This window comes from Leiobunum rupestre, chromosome 10 (assembly GCF_980474605.1).
Source record: "Leiobunum rupestre chromosome 10, qqLeiRupe1.1.hap1, whole genome shotgun sequence".
NCBI lineage: Eukaryota > Metazoa > Arthropoda > Arachnida > Opiliones > Sclerosomatidae > Leiobunum > Leiobunum rupestre.
Window position 1 is genome coordinate 4803693 of NC_143393.1, and position 27013 is coordinate 4830705.

The following is a 27013-nucleotide window of genomic DNA, read 5'->3' on the forward strand; positions in this document are numbered from 1 at the left end:
TTTAAAAACGCGCTCGATGACTTAGGCCTAAGGTGGTGCTTTGGGTATTAGCCTAGCTAATTATTATTATTTTTATTATTATTTATGTATATTAATAAAAAAAAATGTATATAAATAAAAAAAATGTATGTATATAAATAAAAAAAATGTATGTATATAAATAAAAAAAATGTATGTATATAAATAAAAAAAATGTATGTATATAAATAAAAAAAATGTATGTATATAAATAAAAAAAATGTATGTATATAAATAAAAAAATGTATGTATATAAATAAAAAAATGTATGTATATAAATAAAAAAATGTATGTATATAAATAAAAAAATGTATGTATATAAATAAAAAATGTATGTATATAATAAAAAAATGTATGTATATAATAAAAAAATGTATGTATATAAATAAAAAAAATGTATGTATATAAATAAAAAAATGTATGTATATAAATAAAAAAATGTATGTATATAAATAAAAAAATGTATGTATATAAATAAAAAAATGTATGTATATAAATAAAAAAATGTATGTATATAAATAAAAAAATGTATGTATATAAATAAAAAATATATGTATATAAATAAAAAATATATGTATATAAATAAAAATATATGTATATAAATAAAAAAATATGTATATAAATAAAAATATATGTATATAAATAAAAATATATGTATATAAATAAAAATATATGTATATAAATAAAAATATATGTATATAAATAAAAATATATGTATATAAATAAAAAATATATGTATATAAATAAAAAATATATGTATATAAATAAAAAATATATGTATATAAATAAAAAATATATGTATATAAATAAAAAATATATGTATATAAATAAAAAATATATGTATATAAATAAAAAATATATGTATATAAATAAAAAATATATGTATATAAATAAAAAATATATGTATATAAATAAAAAATGTATGTATATAAATAAAAAGTGTGTATATAAATAAAAAGTGTGTATATAAATAAAAAATATATGTATATAAATAAAAAATATATGTATATAAATAAAAAATATATGTATATAAATAAAAAATATATAAATAAAATTTTTTTTTTGGGCTGAAAGTGAAAGGCTATCTTCATGTTCAAGGAATAAGCTACTTTACCCTAAAACAAATCAAATCAGCTTAGTATCTAATTGGTTCCCTAACGACTTCTTCGTCTTACGATGCCGTGTTGGTGGCTAATTATGTTGACGAATGGCCTTAACATATTTCTTAACAATCTTCTTCAAATTAATTTTATTTTATTTTATTTAAAAGTCATTGACTTAACTCTTTTACACTGTACACAAGTAATTTTTGCGGCAATACAAAATCATAGCAAACTAAATTACAAATAATTACATTTAATCAAGATTAATTTAACGGACTTCTAAAATAATCTCAATTGAAAGATAGTTGATTACTTGATTTACTCATTCGAAAGGTTTGGGAAACTTTTCGAACGGGTTTGGAATTTAAATTAGACTTTAAAAAACGGTTGAAAATTTATCTAGAAATACTCAACGCAAAACTCAATCACGATGAAAAAACTCTTCGTTTACAATATTAAACAAGTTGCCAAAAAGCAAAAAGTAGTTCGGCACTTGAGTCGCCATCTACATTCGTGAAACCGACCAAGGCGAGAAAAGCACAGCGATAATATTTTGATTCTTAATTCTAATTTCAGTTTAAAATTCTGACCTCGAACTCCACATTCCTAGAACCGACAGCAACGAAGCCAGTTTGCAAATATCCAAATCTTTTGACCTATGGTGTCAACCAAAACGAAATTTACGAAAATTGTCCTTTTACTCAAGTATAATTCGGGCGCCATCTATGAAGCGCCCGCCAAAGAAAAACTGGATAAAATGTGCCTCAGATGGCGCTAAGCACGTACGTCGAGAAGACCTGACAACGTAAAACTAGGAATAACGTATTTCGATAAATGGGAGCCTATAAAAACGCCGAAAAAGTGGAGATATTCGAGACTGCAGTCGCTGGAGAAGAAATACAAAAGCACGCTCATGGGCACCCTCCTCTCATTTCGAGCAAAGTTGAGTCATTAACTATCGTTTTAAAAGAGCACGATATGAAAATGAGTTGAACACCGATTTCTCAGCTCAAAAAAGAGCGACAAGAGACGAGCATTAATTTATCAGATAAAATAGAGCGACAAGAGAAGAACGCCAATTTCAACGCTCAAAAAAGAACTGAAAGAGACGAGCGCTGACTTCTCAGATAAAAAAAACGAAAAGAAAAGAAAAGAAAGCTAATTTCAACGTTCAAAAAAGGCCCCAAAAGAGACGAGCGCCAACTTCTCAGCTCAAAATAGAGCAAAAAGAGAAGAACGCCAAAATCAACGCTCAAAAAAATGACCTGAAAGAGACGAGCGTCAATTTCAACGCTCACAAAAGAGCGAAAAGAGAAGAGCGCCAATTTCACCGCTGTAAAGTGGGCGAGCGCGAGCCGAGCGGCTCTCGAACAAATGCCCATCTGTGTACAAAAATGAAGAAAAGGGTTGCTGGAGTCTGGCGAAGGAAGTAAATTTTCATCTTAGGCCACTCTTCTAATACTCTCCATGGGACATCCAAATATTGAACAGCTGGACACGTGCCCACCCGCCCGACAGCGTCGTCCGCTGGGGGGGGGGCTAGAAACGCCGATTCAACGAATAGAATGGAGGGAAATGGCCCACGACGCGACAAGTCCGATGGCGTAAGGCAATTTCGTCGGTGTCCAATATCACGGCACAGGTGTCACCGTTATCTCCACCTTCCCCCTAGCGGCGAAAGCGGGAAACAAAGGAGTTCCGTTTAACTCGACGATCCGGTCGATTTTACAGAAACCTAGTTAGCGTTCACTAGTTTTGTAAAACATTTCTTGTCGCATTCAATATATTAAAATTAATGACTTTATAATTTATTTTTAATTTTAATTTTGTTTTTATATTATTATCATTGAAAAATAATAATAATATAATTAAGACAACACAGGAAACTCATCATCAACTACTCTCTTACATTGCTTGTTTTGCCAAAATAGCTGCTACAGAGTTACCACAGATTTTTCAGATTAAAACTTCCCGATTTTCCCTGGCTATTTTTTGGATTTTCTCTAACTCATTTTGTACCAATATTTTGAAATTCTTAGCCGATATTTAAGTGAAGGTTTCCTATTTGAAAACAAATTAAATTCCCTGACATTTAGCTGAATTTTACAGCAACTTTATAATTCCCTGACTTTGAGACCCATCTTAAAATTTCGTGTAAAACCTATTATTTCTATGGAAAAAACCTACATTTTTAAGCATTTTCAAGATATTCTATTATTTTTGTCCAAGATTAAATATATTTTGATTTTTTTTTACAAAAACTTCAAACTAGAAACTAGATCTGTTATTAATTTAACCAAATTAATAGATTTACTGATATTTAAAGTCGTTAATTCACAATTTATTTATTTAATAACAATATTGGTACACGACTCACGAACTACGGAATAAACCTTCAGACTAAACTAAAGCATGTAGAAGCTACCACAAATTAATTTAACCAGATTCCTAGAATCATAACCTTAAATGCTTCGAAGGAGTCAATTTGCCATTTATTTATATCACAAAAATGTATAAAAATACACCTATGTTAAATAAATTAAATTGAAATAATAATACAGAAATCACGAAGTATGGAACGAACTTTTAGACTAAATTTAACCCAATAGATAATTTGTTCAAAAAAGTTTGAACTTATTTCGGGGAAAATGCTCTCAATTTCAATCTCAAAATCTGTTTACATTTATTTATTATTTAGACGATAAAGTTCAAATCGCGGAGATGACACCATGAAATTGGAAGTAGGGATGCACCGATATATCGGTAACCGATATATCGGCTAATTTTGCAAATATCGGTATCGGCCAATATCGGCTTAAGCGAGGCCGATATTAGCCGATATTTCTGGTATTAGAAAAACATTGTCTGGTGTTTCTTTTTGATCGCTGTTGTAGGAAATAATTATTCGCGTCCAAAACGGTCAGGAATCATAAGTGGTTTTTAGACTCCAAAAGCCTTAGATCATATCATTTTTTAACAGGTGGTTACGAGAGTAAACAAAAAAGCATAATATTGTGATAGGTAACTTTGTTAATATCGGCCGATATATCGGCTATCCTAGGCCGATAAAATCGGCCGATATATCGGCCGATATTATCGGCCACGATTAGCCGATATATTGGCCGGCCGATATATCGGCTGTACCCATATCGGTGCATCCCTAATTGGAAGGCTTATCGTCAAATACGGGGTTTGTACTCCGTATTTAGTTTTTTATTAAATCGAATGATACGACATAGTTTCCAGTTTCGATAAGCTTTGAAAGTGCTCCGTAAATTAATATTTATATTAAATACATATTTAATTTATATTTAATATTTTACGAGTTTTGAAAGTTCTTGCAAATTATATTTCAAATATTAAATATTTTAAGAATTATTAGGAATAAAAACTTATATAAATATTGAACTTTTAATTAGTTTAAGTTTAAATTAAATACAATTCATAATAGTATTAATCCAAATAAATATTTTACAAAGCATTACGATATAATTATATGGAAACGGCACCTTAAAAGTTGACATTAACCAACAAAAGATGGAGCCACCAAAATGTGTTAGCGCGACGTATATTTTAGTGAGGCGTTACTAGTCCCGTTGGATGTAAATGGTCTGAGAATCCCACCCACCAAAAGAAGAAAACCGAGAATTGTATCCGTAGTTTTCCTTGAAAAACTTTCCAATATTAGGCTATCCTATTTGTTATTTCTAACGATGGGTAAAAGCATCATTAGCAACCAGGATAAAAACAAGGTGCCAAACGGTAAAACATAGTTCGGCGCTTAAGACGCCATCGACCATCGGGAAAACGTGGGGTGGAGGAGTGGTTATCACTTTCGCCTCGCAGCTAGATTAGCCGGGTTCGATCCCAGCTTAAGGCACTAGGTGGACCTGGGAATAACTCCTTCCACGGTGAGTTTGCAAGTTCTCTCAACACCGGTTAAAGTGGTTTCCCTTTTACTTATAAACTTGTCGAGGCTAGCTGTAAAAGTTAGTGCAGAGAACTGTAGGCTCGCGTGGCATGAAGGGCTTGCCACCAACCTCCTACGCCTAACAACCTAGGAACCTGATTTAAAAGCATTAAATTTAACTATTAACTATTAATTTTAATATTAATTAAGAATTTTAATTTTAATATTAACTAGCAATTTGAATTTAAATATTATTTATCAATTTTAATTTAATATTAATTTAATTCTTAAAATAAGTGTTAACATCCAGCTCCCTTAGATCTAGGGTTCCATGTTCCTAGAACAGACAGCGACGAAGCGCTCTATATACTCTCCCTCTATACCCTGGGAGGCATTTTTCAGATATATCCAAAGACAGCTCTACCTCGCGGCAATGGTATTAACCAAAACGAAATTTATGAAATTAGTCCATTTATCAGAATATAACTCGGGCGCCTTGTATGAAGCGCCGGATTAAAAAAAGGAGGTTAAAGTAAGGGTGAAGATCCAGAAGATTGTCGCGTGTTCGTCAGCTTCGCGGTTGAAGATCACAAGGACACCGTGTCTCGCCTATAGGTAGAAAGACAAACAGTAGTCCAGTTTTTTAAGTGCTCTATTCGTAGTCCTGACGACCGGCGGCCCGATCACGCTAATTAGGTTAATTTCCCTTCTATAAATATCACTATCGGGGAAGTTATAACAACCTACATTTCCCGTTCTACGCCGGTGTCTTTGTTATCTGTATCAGCTTCTTCTTGATTACTCTTTTTAAACCTTCACTCGCGGAAAATGTTCCGGCTGAAGATTATGAAATAGCGTTTTTGTGGTAATTGTAGTAGCGGAAGTCAAATATTTCTACCAAGAATATGTTGAGACGAGTTTGAACGTTAACGTTGTCGTTCTGACATCGTTTCTACTAACCACGCTTAAACATGTCTAAAATGAGCTTCATATTTATATAACTTATTACAATTTCAACATTTCTAAACACGTTTAATTTTCTAATTTCAAAACAGATCTTAAAGGTTCTTATTTTAATCATGCACCGAGAATCTAAGGGGACTCAAAACTTTTAAAGAACCAATTTAAAGACTAAAAGGTCTGAAACTTACTAATCCTCATCATTTAATCGACCACAACGGCGCCATTTTGTCAAAATTGAACGTGAACGCTCCAGTTCTCTACGAAACTTCGTCGGAAATCGACTTCAGCGACGCCAAGTTTGTCCCCATTGAACTAAAATTATCCGTGATTTTCCTATTCCCAGTATTATTATTATTAAATTGCTTACAGACTATTTATTTCAGCCTTAGATTAGGTAGCTCTTCAACTCCATCTGGTAACCGAAAGCGTTAATAAACGATAGCAGGGTTTTCAGCTTTCGTGAATTATTTCTATCTTTTATTCTGCTCCAAAACCAATTGCGAGTAAGTTGTCGCCTAGTCGTCATCCAAATCCATCAAACTTTAGAGTCTGCCAAAGATATCTTACGTTACACCTTTAAATTTCAGATCCCGCAGATGGCGTTGTCCGCCGTTATAAGTGAAACTACGAATATAGCGACTGTCCAACTTGGCGCGTGAACGTTTTACGGTGAAACGAGCTGTTAATTTTGACGAAATATGGAAATGAGCTAGAGCCGACCGAATACGGTGTTCCGTGCCGCTATCAGCTCGCGCTTCATTAGATGACGCCGCCTATCATTCCTCCGCCTACGAAGCCAGAGACATCTAGCGAGGGATATTCAAAAGCGTCTAAACCATTATACGGATTTGTTTTGTCCTTCGCAATGGGAGCGAGAATCAAGACGCCGAATAATAAGGTTTCGTCTCTTAAATGTCGTTTTCGCCTCTTTCAATGTAGCGAAGACATTCAAAATAATACTTTTCGTAAACGACGTTTCGTATATCTTTCGGGAAATAGTCCTTTAAATAAAAGATCATTCATAGCCGATTATAGAGTTTGTACCGCTACGACTGGACATATATCTAGTTTGTCTATGGTTTCTCTTTATACTGCCAAAGCTGAGAATTTTCTATTCATAGATCTGGCAGCATTTTTCAAGAGGGGGGCAAAACAGTCAAAGGAGTTTATTTAACCGCATATGGTGTAAACTCTAAATATTTTAACCGTGTATACGCTTATATTTTTATTTGTATGAACTTCCATATTTATGGTGGCTAAATTAATTTAGTATTTCGGCCACCATGTCATCATAAGAGAGGATTTTTGGCGCTAGTTACGTTAATAACAAGTAGTAAAGCGTTTTTTTTTATTCTACTCCCTTTAAACGGACTATAAAGGTCAATGTTTATGGTGGTTCCCATAATTTCGCATTTTAGCCACCAGATATTACAGAAGCAAGGGTTTTTGGCGCTAGTTAATAACAAGTCGTAAACAGTTTTTTAATTTAATTTCTACTCCCTCCTTTAAACGGAGAATGAAGGTCAATGTTTATGGTGGATATCTTAATTTACAATTAAGCCACCAGGGTTATCAGAACAGGGGTTTTTGGCTCTAGTTACGTTAATAACAAATCGTTAAGCGTTTTTTTAATTAATTTCTACTCCCTTTAAACGGAGTAGGAAGGTCAATGTTTATGGTATTTCCCTTAATTTGGCATATTAGCCACCAGGGGTATAAGAAGAGAGGATTTTTGGCGCTAGATACGTCGCCTAACACTTTCTCGATTTGGACAAATTTCCACTTAATTATGTCACAATTTTGATGGAACAAAACTAACTTGTAAGTTTAATGAACGTTTCTCTGCACCGCGAATTGCGTAGGACGAGCCAGTTGCTTAGAATTATTTAAATTATTATTCAAATAACTCAAATATTTAAATTTAAAAGCTTTTCGATTAAAATACCATTCAAATAACTCAAATATTTAAATTTAAAAGCTTTTCGATTAAAATACCATTCAAATAACTCAAATATTTAAATTTAAAAGCTTTTCGATTAAAATACCATTCAAATAACTCAAATATTAAAATTTAAAATCTTTTCAATTAAAATATCATTAGATGAAAGTTTTGACATTTTGAATAATATCTTTAGAAATAAGTCGACTTGAAATATTTAAACTTTCTTCGTATGTCTCTCGACGAATCCCGAAAGTTTTATTATTTCGTAAGTTTAAAAAAAAACTCACGAATAGAATTAAAATTTCAACAAAAATTCAATGCGAAATTAATTTCATCAAAACTTATCTAATTTGCGATTCAATTTTAGAACCAAAAAATGTATAAGACACCCCCCATTATTAAAATTACCCGTTAACAAGAAGTTACGTACATTTAAAATGCGAGACATCAAAATTCTAAAAAAGATTTGAGAAAACGGAAATAATCAGTGACCCGTATCCAATGAACCCCTACTTTGGAAGAAACCCTTAAGGAAAATAGCTAATAAGGGACCCCCCCCCTAACCCACCCAACTCCCTTAACTATATAATAAATCGTCTAAAATAAAAGGGGGTGACAGAGGGTAAAGCGGTACTTAAATAAGCCGAAAATGTCTTCAAAGGAGATTTTCGGGAATTTCTCTCGTCTGGGTCACGCTTGGCTTGCCACACGACGAGGGACTTCAAACGAAGGATTTTCCATGAGAAAATGGCAGACATCCACTAATTTGGGATTGTTTTATCATTACTAGTTTACTACTACAGAACTTTCGTGCCAAAGATGAGAGAGTTCTAACGAAATGTCTGAAATAGGGAGACCGAAAAATAAAACTCTTTCAGACAATTAAAAATAGGGTTTTTTTTTCTGGCACGCCAGACAGCTTGTAATTAAGCGTTTAAGTTTTAATAGGACGACAAATGGGGCTCGACGAAATCTGCCGTCGAAATCTCTTGAGAGAAAATGACAAGTTTTCGTATTTCGATAATTAAAGGTTTGTCCTTAAAAAAATAACACTTTTATTAAAGTTAAATACTCTAGAAAGATATTGGAACGGTACTCAAAAAAGTAAATTACTAAATTGTTAACGGGCTGCGTTATTAAAAAAATTTATGGAGTATTATATTAATACAAATTTTCGAAAGACAACTAACTAGAATTAGTTCAGTTAACTTGAATATTTAAAAACCAAAATAACAAATACTACTTTTTATTTATATTTATTAGGTTTCGGTAATTTGATTCAAATTTATAATTTGTAGAAATCAAGAAAAAAGAAGTCGCTGAAACTGATAAGTTAATTTGATCAACAATTGTCAGTTGTACTTAAATTTAATTCGTCAAATTTATTTGGTTATTTATCACTAAATATCATTAGTTCATCGAACTCACTGGCTAAAGGTGTCTATTACTTCGATGAGATATCATTGAGCTATGTATTAGTTTGCAATATCGCGTTAATTGTAGTTAGCGTTTTAAATTGTGGGTTTTTATTCAAATTAATAGTTTAAGGACAAAATAATTATTTAATTTGTAAAATAAACCCTTTTTCGGTTACTGAAAGCAGCCAAAGGTCATAGTTGAGCTAAGGTCTCGCCCGATGTCCACTTCAGAAGTTCCGGGATGCCTATCTTATCATCAACACCACACCGACAGTCCCAAACATTACGAAAAAATGAAATACTCTTAAGAAATAAATAGTGGGAACGTTAAGACACTTAAGAGAGCTAAGCGTTAGTGGCAACGAAATTACTGCCATAATTCGTGCGAACAGTATAAAAGAGGCAACATTATATTTTACGACCGAAAAACCTATTAGTGTGGAATAAAAGCAAAAGGCTTAAGACCTTTTATGACCAATATTTGGCGCGCGCTAGACAAGGCCGCTACTGTTTGAAAATCAATTTTTTTACAACGTTGCTGAAAGCGCTTTAAGTCGCGGGGGGTAGTACCAGGAAATCGCCCTGGGCCTCCGAAAGACCCATTTTCGGCAAACGGTAAACGACCCCGAAAACCACCCCAGCCCAAAATTGGAATCGAGCCTACAGCTAGATCAGAACGGCACCGTTTAGTTTTTGGGATGGGAACTTTCAATTAATAATTGCCGGGCAAGAGCGATGCATTTTGTTACAAATTAGGTCAGCTTTCGGGAAAATTAATTGGAGGAGGGACTCGCACGATTCGTTACTTTGTATTCGTCGCGTTCCACCAAGTTTTGGTCTATACGAAAATATTAACGTTATTGCGTATGTAACAATCGCTGTAATAATTAAATACAAAGAATTTCAATTGGACCATTCTATTGCTGCAGGACAGGCAACTTTCATTATTCTTTGATTTTAAGAAATTAGCTGATGTTCTCTCCTTTTTCGGGCAAGACATATTACTAGTGTTGTAGGTCGGAAAAATAAAAAAGTTTTCATTCCATGATTAGTCTAACATATTGTTTGCAAATTTAAATAAAGCGGCATTTTCGCCTCATTTTTTCGAATCTATAAGTAAAACTAAACCTCTAGACTAGTTTAATCTGATTAGCAATGTAACACTATTAATATTTGTAGTATGTTTACTGATATTAGACATTTTATATCGATAAAAAGTTAAAAACATTAAAAACCCTTAAAAAGTAAATTATGTTTCAATTTTTTATTTTTCCGATTTGCATTATATATTTTCCGGAAAATTAACAACACTACATATTACATTTATTTAGCTTGATTACCAGCCAACCTGTGTTGCATGTTTGCCAGATAGAAGATAATATTGAGCCGCCCTGGTTCTTGAAAAATCGGGGCAAACCTTCAACAAAATTAAATAACCACATAAGTAGTATTTTATAGAATGGTCTATTAGACTATCACACGGAACATAAAATTAGTGGACTGTAAAAGGACAATTGTTATCTACTCCTTGCGCTATTGAAAGGGTTACTATGGAAACACAAAACTGGTGATCGCCAGGCACGAATTAAACTAAAGGCTTTCAAAGTCAAACACCTGGAGACAACAAGGGCGTTTACGAAATCGACTTTACTAATTTCGGTTTTCCGTCTATCAATGATTTCAAAAATATTACTCGATTTATTTATTTTTTTAAATTACTTGATTTTATCAATGATTTAAACTTAAGTCATTGATTAAATCAATTTCATCTCAAGTCATTGATTAAATCAATTTCATCTCAAGTCATTGATTAAATCAATTTCATCTCAAGTCATTGATTAAATCAATTTCATCTCAAGTCATTGATTAAATCAATTTCATCTCAAGTCATTGATTAAATCAATTTCATCTCAAGTCATTGATTAAATCAATTTCATCTCAAGTCATTGATTAAATCAATTTCATCTCAAGTCATTGATTAAATCAATTTCATCTCAAGTCATTGATTAAATCAATTTCATCTCAAGTCATTGATTAAATCAATTTCATCTCAAGTCATTGATTAAATCAATTTCATCTCAAGTCATTGATTAAATCAATTTCATCTCAAGTCATTGATTAAATCAATTTCATCTCAAGTCATTGATTAAATCAATTTCATCTCAAGTCATTGATTAAATCAATTTCATCTCAAGTCATTGATTAAATCAATTTCATCTCAAGTCATTGATTAAATCAATTTCATCTCAAGTCATTGATTAAATCAATTTCATCTCAAGTCATTGATTAAATCAATTTCATCTCAAGTCATTGATTAAATCAATTTCATCTCAAGTCATTGATTAAATCAATTTCATCTCAAGTCATTGATTAAATCAATTTCATCTCAAGTCATTGATTAAATCAATTTCATCTCAAGTCATTGATTAAATCAATTTCATCTCAAGTCATTGATTAAATCAATTTCATCTAAGTCATGGATTAAATCAATTTCATCTAAGTCATGGATTAAATCAATTTCATCTAAGTCATGGATTAAATCAATTTCATCTAAGTCATGGATTAAATAAATTTTATCTTAAATCCTAGATTAAATAAATTTTATCTTAAATCCTAGATTAAATCAATTTTATCTTAAATCCTAGATTAAATCAATTTTATCTTAAATCCTAGATTAAATAAATTTTATCTTAAATCCTAGATTAAATAAATTTTATCTTAAATCCTAGATTAAATCAATTTTATCTTAAATCCTAGATTAAATCAATTTTATCTTAAATCCTAGATTAAATAAATTTTATCTTAAATCCTAGATTAAATCAATTTTATCTTAAATCCTAGATTAAATCAATTTCATCTTAAATCCTAGATTAAATCAATTTTATCTTAAATCCTAGATTAAATAAATTTTATCTTAAATCCTAGATTAAATCAATTTTATCTTAAATCCTAGATTAAATAAATTTTATCTTAAATCCTAGATTAAATCAATTTTATCTTAAATCCTAGATTAAATCAATTTTATCTTAAATCCTAGATTAAATCAAGTATTTGACTCGTGATTTATATCAATGACTTAAAAAAAATACTTGATAAAAAAATGAAATTAATTTAAATTAAATTCTTTCAGCATTCTCGCTTTAAGGACATCAAAAATGCAAAAAAGGTATTTGACATTTCCTTAAAAATCAGATAATTGTACATTCGGCAGATTGCCCTTGAGAGACAGGTTTTATTAGAACTGAAATAAGTAAATTTAGGGCGTGAATCCGAAGTGATTTAGACGAAACTAAATATGACAATAAATGGCATTTTAACCTACAGTCCTACTAAGGCGGCCACCGTAGAAAAACGGATAGAATGATTCTAAAACGTCCTCGAACTCGGCACAAAGGACGTGGGGAAAATTGGCCAAAAAAGGATATTACAATACGTGGACGAAGCAATTATAAAACCGCCGCAAAAAAGAAAGATAATGCATCGTGTGTTTACGCGGACGAGATCAACCGAGATTTTTAACCTTAACCTTCAACCAAGAAGCGTATGAAATGAGCCCTGATGGAGACGTGCCAGTCTTTTAAATCAGTCAAATCTAGTGTTGTTATTTTTTTTAAATAAAATGCTGAAATATTTACAGAAAATTTTCAGCATATCAGAAAAATAAAAAATGTAAATAAAAAAAATTAAAAACACTTAAGTAATTTAACTTTTCGTCCATATAGAAGGTCTAATAACAGTAAACATACTACAAAACATTAATAGTGTTACATTGTTAATCAATTTAAAGCTAGTCTCGAGGTTTTACTTTTAGATGCGAAAAAATGATACGAAAATGCCGCTTCATTTAAATTTACAAACAGTATTAGACTAATCATGGAATGACAACTTTCGGAAAAACACGGAAAATTTTCCGGAATAAATCTACAGTTACCGACTTGAAATATTCTAAATAACTAGTTGATTTCGACTCCAATAAAACCATAAAAAAATTTCATAAAACTGCGTTTGCAAAGTAGTGGTTTAATATCAAATCTAAATGAAGGCGCTGCGAAAATTAAATATTTAATAATTTATAAATAAATCCAAGTAATGAAATGCCGTTTGCTAAAGTCGTTCAGTAATGAATTTAAGGATAGCTCAAATTAGTATTAATCTTATTAATAATTAATATTTTATGGTTTATATACCAAATAACATTGTACTGCCGAATGCTAATCAGTGGTTCAATGTCGAATCTAATGAAGAAATTTATTAAAAAAATTATATTTAATTATTGATTAATAAGAATAATTGCCTCTGGATGGAATTGATCTTTTGGTATTGAAATCGTGAAACTACTTTTATGTGGGCGGTGGCCGTCTTGTTCGGCGGGGTCTTCTTTGTTCGGGCCGAAAATGAATTACAAGTGAGCCCAGTCGCGTAACGAAATTCCGTGAATGGTGGACGGAGATATTAAAAGCGGACGACAAAACAACAAAAACATTTTTTGGATAATATCCCGCGTGAAAGAAGGCCCCCTTTTTTATCCCGGCGCCAACAAAGATGGTTCAAGAATCATAGATGGATAGATTTCAGACATTTCGTTTAAGTTTACACCATTGCCACCAGGTAGAGCGACTCTTGGATATCTGCCACACTGCCTCCCAGAGTGTAGAGGGCTTTGTCGCTGTCTGTTCTAGGAATAGGGCGCCCTCTATTTAGTGAGGCTTCAACCAATTTTCCAAGCGCCATTTCAAAATTAAACCAATTTCCAACCGTCATATCAAAATAAAACTAATTCCAAAGCACCATATTAAAATTAATTTAGTTTCCAAGCACAATATCAAAATTAATTTAGTTTCCAAGCACAATATCAAAATTAATTTAGTTTCCAAGCACAATATCAAAATTAATTTAGTTTCCAAGCACAATATCAAAACTAATTTAGTTTCCAAGCACAATATCAAAATTAATTTAGTTTCCAAGCGCCATATCAAAATTAAACTAGTTTCAAAGCGCCATATCAAAATTTATCTAATTTCAAAGCACCATATCAAAATTTATCTAATTTCAAAGCACCATATCAAAATTTATCTAATTTCAAAGCGCCATATCAAAATTTATCTAATTTCAAAGCGCCATATCAAAATTTATCTAATTTCAAAGCGCCATATCAAAATTTAACTAATTTCAAAGCGCCATATCAAAATTTAACTAATTTCAAAGCGCCATATCAAAATTTAACTAATTTCAAAGCGCCATATCAAAATTTATCTAATTTCAAAGCGCCATATCAAAATTTATCTAATTTCAAAGCGCCATATCAAAATTTATCTAATTTCAAAGCGCCATATCAAAATTTATCTAATTTCAAAGCGCCATATCAAAATTTATCTAATTTCAAAGCGCCATATCAAAATTTATCTAATTTCAAAGCGCCATATCAAAATTTATCTAATTTCAAAGCGCCATATCAAAATTTATCTAATTTCAAAGCGCCATATCAAAATTTATGTAATTTCAAAGCGCCATATCAAAATTTATCTAATTTCAAAGCGCCATATCAAAATTTATCTAATTTCAAAGCGCCATATCAAAATTTATCTAATTTCAAAGCGCCATATCAAAATTTATGTAATTTCAAAGCGCCATATCAAAATTTAACTAATTTCAAAGCGCCATATCAAAATTTATCTAATTTCAAAGCGCCATATCAAAATTTATCTAATTTCAAAGCGCCATATCAAAATTTAACTAATTTCAAAGCGCCATATCAAAATGTATCTAATTTCAAAGCGCCATATCAAAATTTATCTAATTTCAAAGCGCCATATCAAAATGAAATTAATATGACAGCTTCATTTTAAAATTAAATAAATATGAAGCTTTCGGTTTCACGAGTGTAGATAGCAACTTAAGCGCCGAACTATATATTGTGTTTTGGCGAACTCGTTTGACTTTCTCTCGAATAAATAAAACGAAAAAAAATACGACAAAACTCTTCATTATGGACCAAAATAAAAACTTTCTTTTAAATATCAGGCGAATAGCCACGAATCTGGGTTAATTCGCTTTCAGAGGATAATAGAATAAAAGAGGGGGCGCGGGCACTTCTATTAGCCCCCCCCCCCAGCTGTATTTGGCCCATTACAATTCAAAAGCGACATTTATCAAAGACTCACTGCGCTTGACTTTTAAATTTATAAATAAATTTTAGGATAGTAAAGGGTTATGTGTTTCTTAGATTGCTGATATTTTTGTAAGGATATTGAGATAAAGGGAAAATTAGATTAGACTTCAAATGTACATTTAAAACGTACTTTTAAGATAATAATTAAACTAGAATAAAAGCAATATAAACAGTAAAAGTGAACCCAAAATTAAAATATTTTAAAGATAATTATTTACAATTCAATATCATAAAGAAATTATTTACAATTCAATATCATAAAGAAATTATTTACAATTCAATATCATAAAGAAATTATTTACAATTCAATATCATAAAGAAATTATTTACAATTCAATATTATAAAGATAATTATTTACAATTCAATATTATAAAGATAATTATTTACAATTCAATAATTTAAAGATAATTATTTACAATTCAATACTTTAAAGATAATTATTTGCAATACTTTAAAGATAATTATTTGCAATACTTTAAAGATAATTATTTGCAATACTTTAAAGATAATTATTTGCAATACTTTAAAGATAATTATTTGCAATACTTTAAAGATAATTATTTGCAATACTTTAAAGATAATTATTTGCAATACTTTAAAGATAATTATTTGCAATACTTTAAAGATAATTATTTGCAATACTTTAAAGATAATTATTTGCAATACTTTAAAGATAATTATTTGCAATACTTTAAAGACAATTATTTACAATACTTTAAAGACAATTATTTACAATACTTTAAAGACAATTATTTACAATACTTTAAAGATAATTATGTACAATACTTTAAAGACAATTATTTACAATACTTTAAAGACAATTATTTACAATACTTTAAAGACAATTATTTACAATACTTTAAAGACAATTATTTACAATACTTTAAAGACAATTATTTACAATACTTTAAAGACAATTATTTACAATACTTTAAAGACAATTATTTACAATACTTTAAAGACAATTATTTACAATACTTTAAAGACAATTATTTACAATACTTTAAAGACAATTATTTACAATACTTTAAAGACAATTATTTACAATACTTTAAAGACAATTATTTACAATACTTTAAAGACAATTATTTACAATACTTTAAAGATAATTATGTACAATACTTTAAAGACAATTATGTACAATACTTTAAAGACAATTATTTACAATACTTTAAAGACAATTATTTACAATACTTTAAAGACAATTATTTACAATACTTTAAAGACAATTATTTACAATACTTTAAAGATAATTATGTACAATACTTTAAAGACAATTATTTACAATACTTTAAAGACAATTATTTACAATACTTTAAAGACAATTATTTACAATACTTTAAAGACAATTATTTACAATACTTTAAAGACAATTATTTACAATACTTTAAAGACAATTATTTACAATACTTTAAAGACAATTATTTACAATACTTTAAAGACAATTATTTACAATACTTTAAAGACAATTATTTACAATACTTTAAAGACAATTTACAATACTTTAAAGACAATCATTTACAATACTTTAAAGACAATTATTTACAATACTTTAAAGACAATCATTTACAATACTTTAAAGACAATCATTTACAATACTTTAAAAACAATCATTTACAATACTTTAAAAACAATCATTTACAATTCTTTAAAGACAATCATTTACAATACTTTAAAAACAATCATTTACAATTCTTTAAAGACAATTATTTACAATACTTTAAAGATAATTATTTACAATACTTTAAAGATAATTATTTACAATAGTATAGAAAACTATTTGCAGTAGTATTAAAAGCAAATTTAATTAAAATTAAAAAAAAACATTAGGGCAACTTGGATTAAATTTTAAAACGGTCGAAACATTTACAAGCCTTATTTCAAATTCATCAAAATTAAAGGAGTTCAAAGGATAGCTCAAATTTAAAACTACTAATACTGAAATAGTTATACGAACTTAAAATTTATCAAAACAAACCTCCAATTTCAAAGTGACTAGGAATTACAATAATAATTAAAATAGAATTTAATTAAGAAAATCAACGCATTTACAAGCAATATTACCCTAAAACCAGCGTGCGTACTATATTAAATAATATGAATTTGTTAACTACCGAAACAAAAGGGGATGAAAGACGTTTAACTAAAATAGGTTAATTCGGCCCGAATAGGCAGTCTTTACTCAATCACCAAGCCTTCGCGTAAATATCAGGTCGGAGCCGAAGGAACGCTACGACTGATCAAGATTAAGTAACCTCACGACTATTACACAGTCGACTTCCTTTCGGCGGCGGTGGATAAATTAATAAAGATAAGAAACACCAACTGGGATAAGATTATTCTTTCCACTTAGCTTTTTCAAAAGCTGCTCTTATAGTGGGCGGCCCTGAGATAAGAGCAATGAATAATGAAAAACAAGAATACACCAATGATAACCAAGAATGTGCGGGTATCAGTGTGAGAAAAGGCACTTTCACAGGGCAATCGCCAGTTTAAAAATTAAATGCTTGGGGTGTTAGTGGCATTGGTGACCACTTAATTCAAAGTAAAGTAAAAAGGAACCACTTATGGACTGCATTGGCTTAGTTTAAATAATCAGCTAGGCTAATACCCAAGGCACCACCTTAGGCCTAAGTCATCAAGCGACTTTTGAAGCCTTTAATTCAGGTGGCCGGGTTACAATGCATGCCACGCGATCGAGCCACCAGCTACCTACACTAACTATTACCGTTAACCTCAACAAGTTTATATGGAAGGGGAAACCGAAGAAATCGGGGGGAAACCCCTTAAACCAGTGGGGAGCGAAGGAGTTGTTCCGAGTTTTGACCCAGTGCCACAAGCTGGGATCGAACCCGGCTCCTCTTGCTGCGAGGCGAAAGTGCTAACCACTCTGCCACCCTTCTCTATTTGGTGTTATAGTCGCAAGCCAGATTTCCCGCACGGTACTGACGAGTTCCAAATAGGACGAAACCGATCTACCGTTGGAATTTCTGGCTATTTTATTTTATTTAATTTAGTTTTACACTCGAAGATCTATTTGGTCCGAGTTTCGCGTCTTTTTGTTTGCTCGAAGACCTATCGGTACGAGCTATTAGTAAGTTTTAAAATTTCTTCAAATTTGTTTAGGGTTTAGCTTTATTATCCCTTTTCATAATGGACTAATCTACTTATTCGCTAATTTTATCATCCACTTAATTCAAAGTTTTTTCCCCTTCAAGGTTTTAGTTCATTAAGAAAATACTATATTAATCCCTAAAATTGTTTGGTCTTTGCTTCTATGCAGTGTGCTTGGCCTTACAATGTGATCCATTTGTGATAGTAGTTATCTTTTAATTTAACATTGCTCAATAAAGATGTTCCTATATATTTCTTAAGCTGATTTATAGTTCTTTATTTAACACTCCAAATTTTTTTAATACCCATAATAACTAACCTACTAAGCCTATGCCCAAGCACATATTGTCAAGAATAGATAATTTGACCATAAATTATGAAATCCTGATTTTGAAGGTTAAAAATGGTAAGTGTTGTTTTTTAATTAAACTACCTAAGCTCTACTCGCCTGGTGGGTATCACCCTGTTCGCCTCGTGATCCCCTGGCAGAAATCCACGCCCCTCCGCCTTTCCTAGTGAAAACTGCACCCCCCCTCCTTCTCTCGACCTCAGGCTCTCTCTCTCAGTGTGGGCGGAGAATATCAACCAGAGGCATATTCTCCGTTTATTCTTATATATTCTTGGTAGTTATTAATGAAAAACAAAGTCAAGTGTACGCGACTACCGCAACGGAGGTAAAGGGTAGCCCTTCACTTAAAAGTCGGCGCCACCTAGTGGTCCGTGTCGCGTTCTCTATAAGCGTCTGAATGGCCGGACGTCATGGCGTCGGGTATTCATCGCTCTAAAATCAAATTCAGTAATCAACTGTTTTTATCTATTTTAATAGATCAAGTTAATGTTTATATCGTGATATGGTTTCGCGTGCTTCCGTTTATTGTTTCAGATTTTCACTTCCGCTCATCGAGCGTTCTCAGATCAGTTTTGGTCTGACATTTCTAACATAGATTACAGTACGAAACGTTCCCACATGGATCTCCGAGTCGTAAATGGAATATTATAGTATATAAGGAATTTAAAATTAATTATATTCTTTTATTTATTTTTTATATTCAAATCAAATTTTATTTCATATTGCCAAAACATATCACAAAAAGAGACATATGGCCAAGTCTTAAAGAACCCGACAGAGATCGGCTTTTGTGTTAGATTTATTTTATATATATCACTAGTAAAGAATACATTATTTCAAAAAAGACTCGTTGATAAGTAGTACATATCGTTTAGTTTTAAAATTTCATACATATTTTCATATATTTCACATTAATTTTTCGAATTATATTTCACAATAATTTTTCGAATTATATTTCACATTAATTTTTCGAATTATATTTCACATTAATTTTTCATATTCTTTTATTTATTTCACATTAATTTTTCATATTCTTTATATATTTCACATTAATTTTTCATATTTATTTTAAGTTTTACATATTAATTTGATGCGTTTAATTTTATCTTACATTATATTACATAACATTGCATTACATCAATCGCGTTCGAGTCGAAGACGTTGTTTTTAGAGGTCCAATGAGATATCAGGCTGATTAGATTTACTTAGTTGTAAGAAATGCTAAAAATCGTATCAACCAAGTCATTCTCACCGAGTGGAAATAAATTTATTCTGGATATCACATATATCTGTATCTTCGTATTCATTAAGAATGAAATAGCAATAGTTCTTTTTATAAAATAACCTTGGCCATCTTGTTGAAATGTTGCCTCCCCGTTTCAGCTGTGGATCCGTTTTCTCTCCCACTAAAGAGTTTATGAACTCATTCTTAGGCATTGGCTGAACTACTCCAGGGCAACATTTCAACAAGTTGGGCAAGCGTAAATACATTTTATAAAATCAACTATTACATTGTAATAAACCTGTTTCGATATATTTTTGTTACGTTATTTTTCTTTATCTCAACTTGACAATTTTGTGACGTATTCGCAGTTGGTAATAAAATGTTAGAAAAGAGAAAGGCGGAATGGAAAACCATAACGCACCTCGCGAATGACTGAATGCATTTTTAAGAACGCGGGTGAGATCAAAGGATTTCCTAATAATACGGCCGGGGTCATTTTAAACGTCGAGTCGAAGAGTGCGCTTAAAAGGACGTAGAGAATCATCGGCGGCGGCTGAGAGAGAGGTTAAATTCAACGACAAGATCAAATTATGCAAATTAATTCGCAGATCCCCTAAAAGATGGCGCGACCCGAAACGGTGACAACCCGAGTCGCGACCCTTCCAAAAATTTGGGGAAGTGAAAGGGAGGGGAAACTAATTTTCAACCACTACGAAATCGATCACGAATCTCAAATATCGAATATTTTACCAGCTCACCCCACGTCATATATCCCATACTGCACCAGACGTGGCGCAAGTTACTTGACACGAAAAGCAACGAAATGCCAGGCTCCTCTAGCCTATAACAGCGGTAACGGTTGATATCGAATACGGAAAGAGGCAGGTTAAGGGGCACCAGAGGGCGCCGAAAGAGGTTACGCCTGACTTACTATTTGAATATTCGGCTTAAAGCGTCACCTATTTTTATCTGATCAAACTATCGTTAAACGCGGAGTTCAAAATGTTCTTCTCGGCGGTAGGCTATTGGGGTATAAATTAAGCTGCTTCGTATAGACAAGTTTTAAAATCTACTTAACATCCCCCCAAGTTTGTAAGGATATCGTTATTGAACGAACCACGCTTGGATGACAAAGCTTTTTGAAAATGAGCCGGCGAGCGTGAAAACTCGAAAATATTAAATTTGCATAGACTGGCCATTTAAAACGATATTGAAACTAGAAGCACGCGGTTGCCAATTGATATATATAAATATTTGTAATCTTTTCGTATACAAGAAATTTTTATAATTAAGGCTGGAAATTCTTTGGTATCAAAACATAAATATTTACATCAGGGCTAGCAATTGTTTTGAATTTAAACACTGAATATCCAATAATCATCACGCTGTTTGAATATTAAAATGTTAGACATAATTGGTAGGTCTCGATCCCCGAATTTGAACCGACATTTTAGCTAAGTTTACGAATGTTTACCTATATCGATCGCTTAATATAAACACATTACAACTTGCAAATTGCGTAGAAGCATAAATAGTTAATTTGTGTCACAGTACAGCAGTTGCACTTTTAAAATCGACTGGAGCATGGTTCGGGTCAACGAACATAAACGTTTGATAAAAACCGAGAAGAAAAAATAAAACATTCCTTTGTCGTTTCGAGCGAACAAAAATGGGGTTCCTTTTTGGCTCATAATGAACCGTATCCACAGATCACCATTATTAAATATTATTATATTACTTAATAATTTACAATTGTTATAATATTGTATTTCTATTATATAGTAATAACTATTATTTTTTTATTATTATATACTATTTAAAGTTAATATAGTGTAATAAATATTTATTAAAATTAATAAGTAATTTATAAAACCATTTATGGGTTCAATAATAGAATATAATGGTTGTTTATTGTACAATAAAATCGTTTACAGGTAATCAACAAGTTATTACACAGAAGTTGTCAACTCGTCACTATCTTGTGACAAAAAAACAAAACATTAAATTACCAATTATATCGATATTCATAATTTTAATAATATTGATATTCCTAATTTTAATAATATTGATATTCATAATTTTAATAATATTGATATTCATAATTTTAATAATATCGATATTCGTAATTTTAATAATATCGATATTCGTAATTTTAATAATATCGATATTCATAATTTTAATAATATCGATATTCATAATTTTAATAATATCGATATTCGTAATTTTAATAATATTGATATTCATAATTTTAATAATATTGATATTCATAATTTTAATAATATCCAAAAACTATAAATAAATATTAATTTCAGAGAAGGTTAATATAAATTATGTTAATATAAATATTAATAATGTTAATATAAATATTAATAATGTTAATATAAATATTAATAATGTTACAATTAATATTAATAAATATAGGAAGGTTAATATAAATTATGTTAATAATATTAAAATAAATGATAAAATTTATTGAAACGCATTACGCTATAGATAAAAAAATATAAAATAAAACCACGACATTATTGCGAAGCACGATGTGCCGAATAAACATCATTCTTACGCCATAATGCCGTGGTTTTATATTTATTTTAATTAAAAATATGAAGTAAGTAAATATAAATTTGATATCGCCAACGGAAGGTGTCTAAATTCTAAGTGTCGCTAGGGAAGAATCGAGCTTTTTTCGCGCTCACACAGAGTGATACAAAGTGGACAATTGAGGACGCGCTGTAACATACCAGAAAAAGTCAACAAACCCGATGTCTCATCGCTGACAATGAACCCATCGCGTTCGATTCACGAACAAAAGGAGTGTGCGCAATGGACGACGGGTAACTGGAAGGTGGGGGGAGGGGCGTCATTATCATATTGAAATTATAGTCTTTGGGAATTTGAATGAAAAGCCCATTCGTTACGCCCATTTACTGATTGGCGCTTCGTGGACGGAGACAAAACCCTCTTGGCACTTGGAGTAAATGGCATTCATAGCAATTTCATTAATCTCACACATTTCAAAGCACTGATACTTAATTTTGGAAAAAAAACTACTAGATTTAAATTAAACTACTAGATTTTAATTAAACTACTAGATTTTAATTAAACTAGTAGAATTAATTTTAGAAAAAACACTACTAGAATTTAATTTCGGAAAAAATAAACTACTAGAATTAATTTCGGAAAAAATAAACTACTAGAATTTAATTTCGGGAAAAAACTACTTTAAATATTTTATAAATGGCTTGAAAGTCGCATGATGACTTAGGCCTAAGGTATTAGCCTAGTTAATTATCAGTTGAAATATGTTTTTGAAAAAAAACTGATTTTCATAAGCTTGTTAAAATTTAAGATACACCAATAATAATATTAAACTTTCCTGAAAGTCGAAAATATTTTTAATAGTTATGAAAATTTACTGTTAGACAAGTACCGAAAATTCTCGTCTACCTATCGAAAATCAAAACTGTATTGGAAAATAATTTTCAGTTGCTATAAATATCATAATTTTTTTCAAGTTGCTGTAAATATCATAATTTTACGGCTATATCGAATGAAACTAAATTTCGCGTAATCGTTAAAGTACTAAGAGTCTAAATTAAAGGTATTTTACAGCGAAATTAATCGGTTGATACGAGAGTTGGGGTGAAACCATCCCTGCCGTGGCGTCCTCGAAATTTCAATCAAACTCCAGGTATTGGAAACCCATAATGGGCCCTTCGATCAATCACTGCCAATAACAGCACCCATCTCATTTGCAAGGGCTATAATTAACCCATTAAGCCTTTAAATCCAGACGGAGACGGCTAACCCAATTAAACGCTTAAGCTAGTGACAACGCCACGAAAATAACGAAATTCGAAGCCAATAAATTCACTTACATTTAAACGCGGACGTCTCCAAGTAGCTGACCTTTGACCCCGGTGTTGATTTATTGGCCCAGAATGCACTTTGGGAGCTCAGTTAAATCCAACAGATCCGCTTCGCCATTGATATAAATTGAGGCAACTGAAATTACCAAAAAAATCTTTTAAATCCACGAACAGAATACCTTTATACGGGGGAGGTTAATTCCAAAATCAGGTATCTCAAAAAATGATATTTGTTTCAAATATAACTGAAATACAAAAAAAAAAGCATAACGCGTTCTTTTATAAAAAAAATGGTTAATCGATAACTTTTGAAAATAAATGGACAACATTTTTATATTTTTAGTATAAATTAAATTTCGGTAAAACGTTTAAATATTAAAGAAATAGCTTTAAGGAGTATTGAAATTATATTTCAGATAAATCGAGTTACCTGGTTTTGAAAGCTAAGGTAGCGATGTAAATTCAAATCAACATTTTTATGAAAGCGCGACTTGATATGACCCAAGCTGGCCCCAGTTTTCCAATTAATAATATATTTACAGATTAATTCACCGATTTAATTAATAATTCGTTCCAATAAATAAGAGTCAATAAGGTAAAAGATTGGAGAGCTGGATGTAAATTATGACCCGTACGATAGTTTTTCCCACGTCTGCCGCGTAATCCGAGGTTCCCAAGGTTGACTTAGTTTAACAACGTTTGCTCGTACAGTTGCGAGCGCACACATGGTCGACTCGTTCTGGTTACGTATAGGGATAAACGAAGTTCATATTAGTCATTATTGCAATTTTTTCAGGGTTACCAGAATATTTTCCGACTGAAATTTCCAGACTTTCCCCCTGACCATTTTTAATTAGAAAAATTTTAACGTTATATTTTGCTTTTATCAGAAGATATGTAAATTTAAATTATATAAGTATAAAGGTTATGTTTTCACAAAAATATAATTGTAACGTTTGCAAACCTTAGATTTCATATATCTTCATAAAGACTTCACGATAAATTTGTTAATATAAATTACTTGACTTCACAAATACATAAAACTCAGGCCTGATACTCACTTACACAGTAGAATTTAGTGAGTTTAGTGACTAAATTTTTTTAAAAAGTGACTAAAAACCTACCAAAAATGGTTAAACAAAATACTGTTTTATTGCGTTTTTGACTAGTTACACAACCAAAATAGTAATCATAGGAATTTATATCACTTTTGTTTTAGAAAAGAGAATATTTAGATTTCTAAGCATGGCTTGGGCTAATTCCACGTCTACAAAGTTTTTATCACGAATAGCTTTTTCCAACCGCTTATTTGCTAATTAAAAAAATTAAATTTAAATATTTGTAAAAAAAGGATCGTAAGACAGTTTTCTAACGTTCAATTATAAGGAAATCTAAAAATTCGAAAAAAGTGATAAATAGTATCTAATTTTGGGAAAAGTGACTTTTAGTGACAGATTTAAAAAAAAGAGATTTTAAGTGAGAAAAGTGACTCATTATCAGGCCTGAAAACTATTTTTAAAGCCTAGTTTTAAAAAAAATAAAAATATTTGATTTAAAATAAAATTTTACACAACAAATAAAAAACATTTTTATTTTTATTTACTCGTTTCGAGTACTCGCACACCCTACTAACCAACTCTTAAAAAATGTAATGTTGGATTTACATTCCATAGATGTTTCCATAAACTCACCATCACAGTCAAACGAATTGAAATTCCTTGATAATAACATATTAAAAGAGAAGTAAGAGTTGTTCGGTTCCCCCTTTCCATATACACTTGTCGAGGTTAACTTTAATAGCGAGTGTAGATAGCTGTTGGCTCGCGTGGCATGAAGGGCTTGCCACCACCCACCTACGCATCGCAACCGGGCCACCTGTTTAAAGGCATTAAAAGTCGCTAGATGTAAGAGTTTCTGAAAATCAGTATTTGTTGTGCTAACGTCTTGAGAAATTGGAAATCTGAAGGTAACACGTTTCGAGCTAATAACCCTAGAAAATACACAAGAGGAATGGAAACTCGACCTATTCATCTCGGGAATAGCCAGTGTAAACAGCAGGGCCACAAATTTGAATTCCTCTCGGGAAAAATATTTGTCAATTTATAGAATTATACAGTACACAATATTATTATATAGAAAAAATTGGACTTAAAATTTATCAAATATAGGAAAAGGAAAAATTTCAGCAAAATATACGAAATAAAGCTTCAATGAATTAAGAAATATTCTATAAGATTTTACAATTTTGTAAATTCAATATACCCAAAAGTGACATAATTACCAAAAGTGTGACAATCACTGTACTTTCGTATGCTAAAGGTTTAATGAATGCTCGACTCGAGATCGACCACATAAAAGACAAATTATTGTCGCCTTTCTGGATCTTTTCTTAGTCTATGGTATTATATCGTAGGTAGATGGCGATAGCATCTCCACAGAACGACGAAAAAGAAAAAATACACTAACTTTGACCAGTGCTACTTAGTTCCTCCGTTCCTCACTACGAGGCGTTATTTGTTGGTTTTAACTTCCTTCCCTCCCCAAGGCATACTTTCCCTTCTCCCCTCCCAACTTGTATTTCGCTCGTAACATTCATTCAGAAATAGGTCCGATCGACACACTTTTGGTAATTATGTCACTTTTGATATACCCTTTATTATAAGATTTTACAATTTTGTTAATTTAAATATAATTTTTACTGTAGGATTTTATAATTTTATAAATTAAACATAATTTTCATTATAAGACTTTACAATTTTAAAACAATTTTCATTATAAGATAATACAACTTAATAATTTAATACAATTATAATTTATATTCGCCAGTTTCAAGGTTAATATTTGGGCCCCCGATTTGTGCGAAATGGAAACTTATCCCAAAGAGTTATGTCATATACTTCTGGAATGACTAAAAATAAAACCCTGACCTTAA

At 30.9% G+C, this 27013-nt stretch overlaps 1 protein-coding gene across 2 annotated transcripts in view; it reads right to left on the reverse strand.

Annotated features, from left to right (window-relative positions):
* LOC149923390 (uncharacterized) overlaps nt 1–27013 on the reverse strand; it is a 174132-nt gene that overhangs the window by 99775 nt on the left and 47344 nt on the right. For both annotated transcript variants that reach the window (XM_090159861.1, XM_090159860.1), the window contains exon 2: nt 24091–24217. The gene's annotated coding sequence lies outside the window, so the exon portion shown is untranslated. The remainder of the gene's footprint in view (nt 1–24090; nt 24218–27013) is intronic.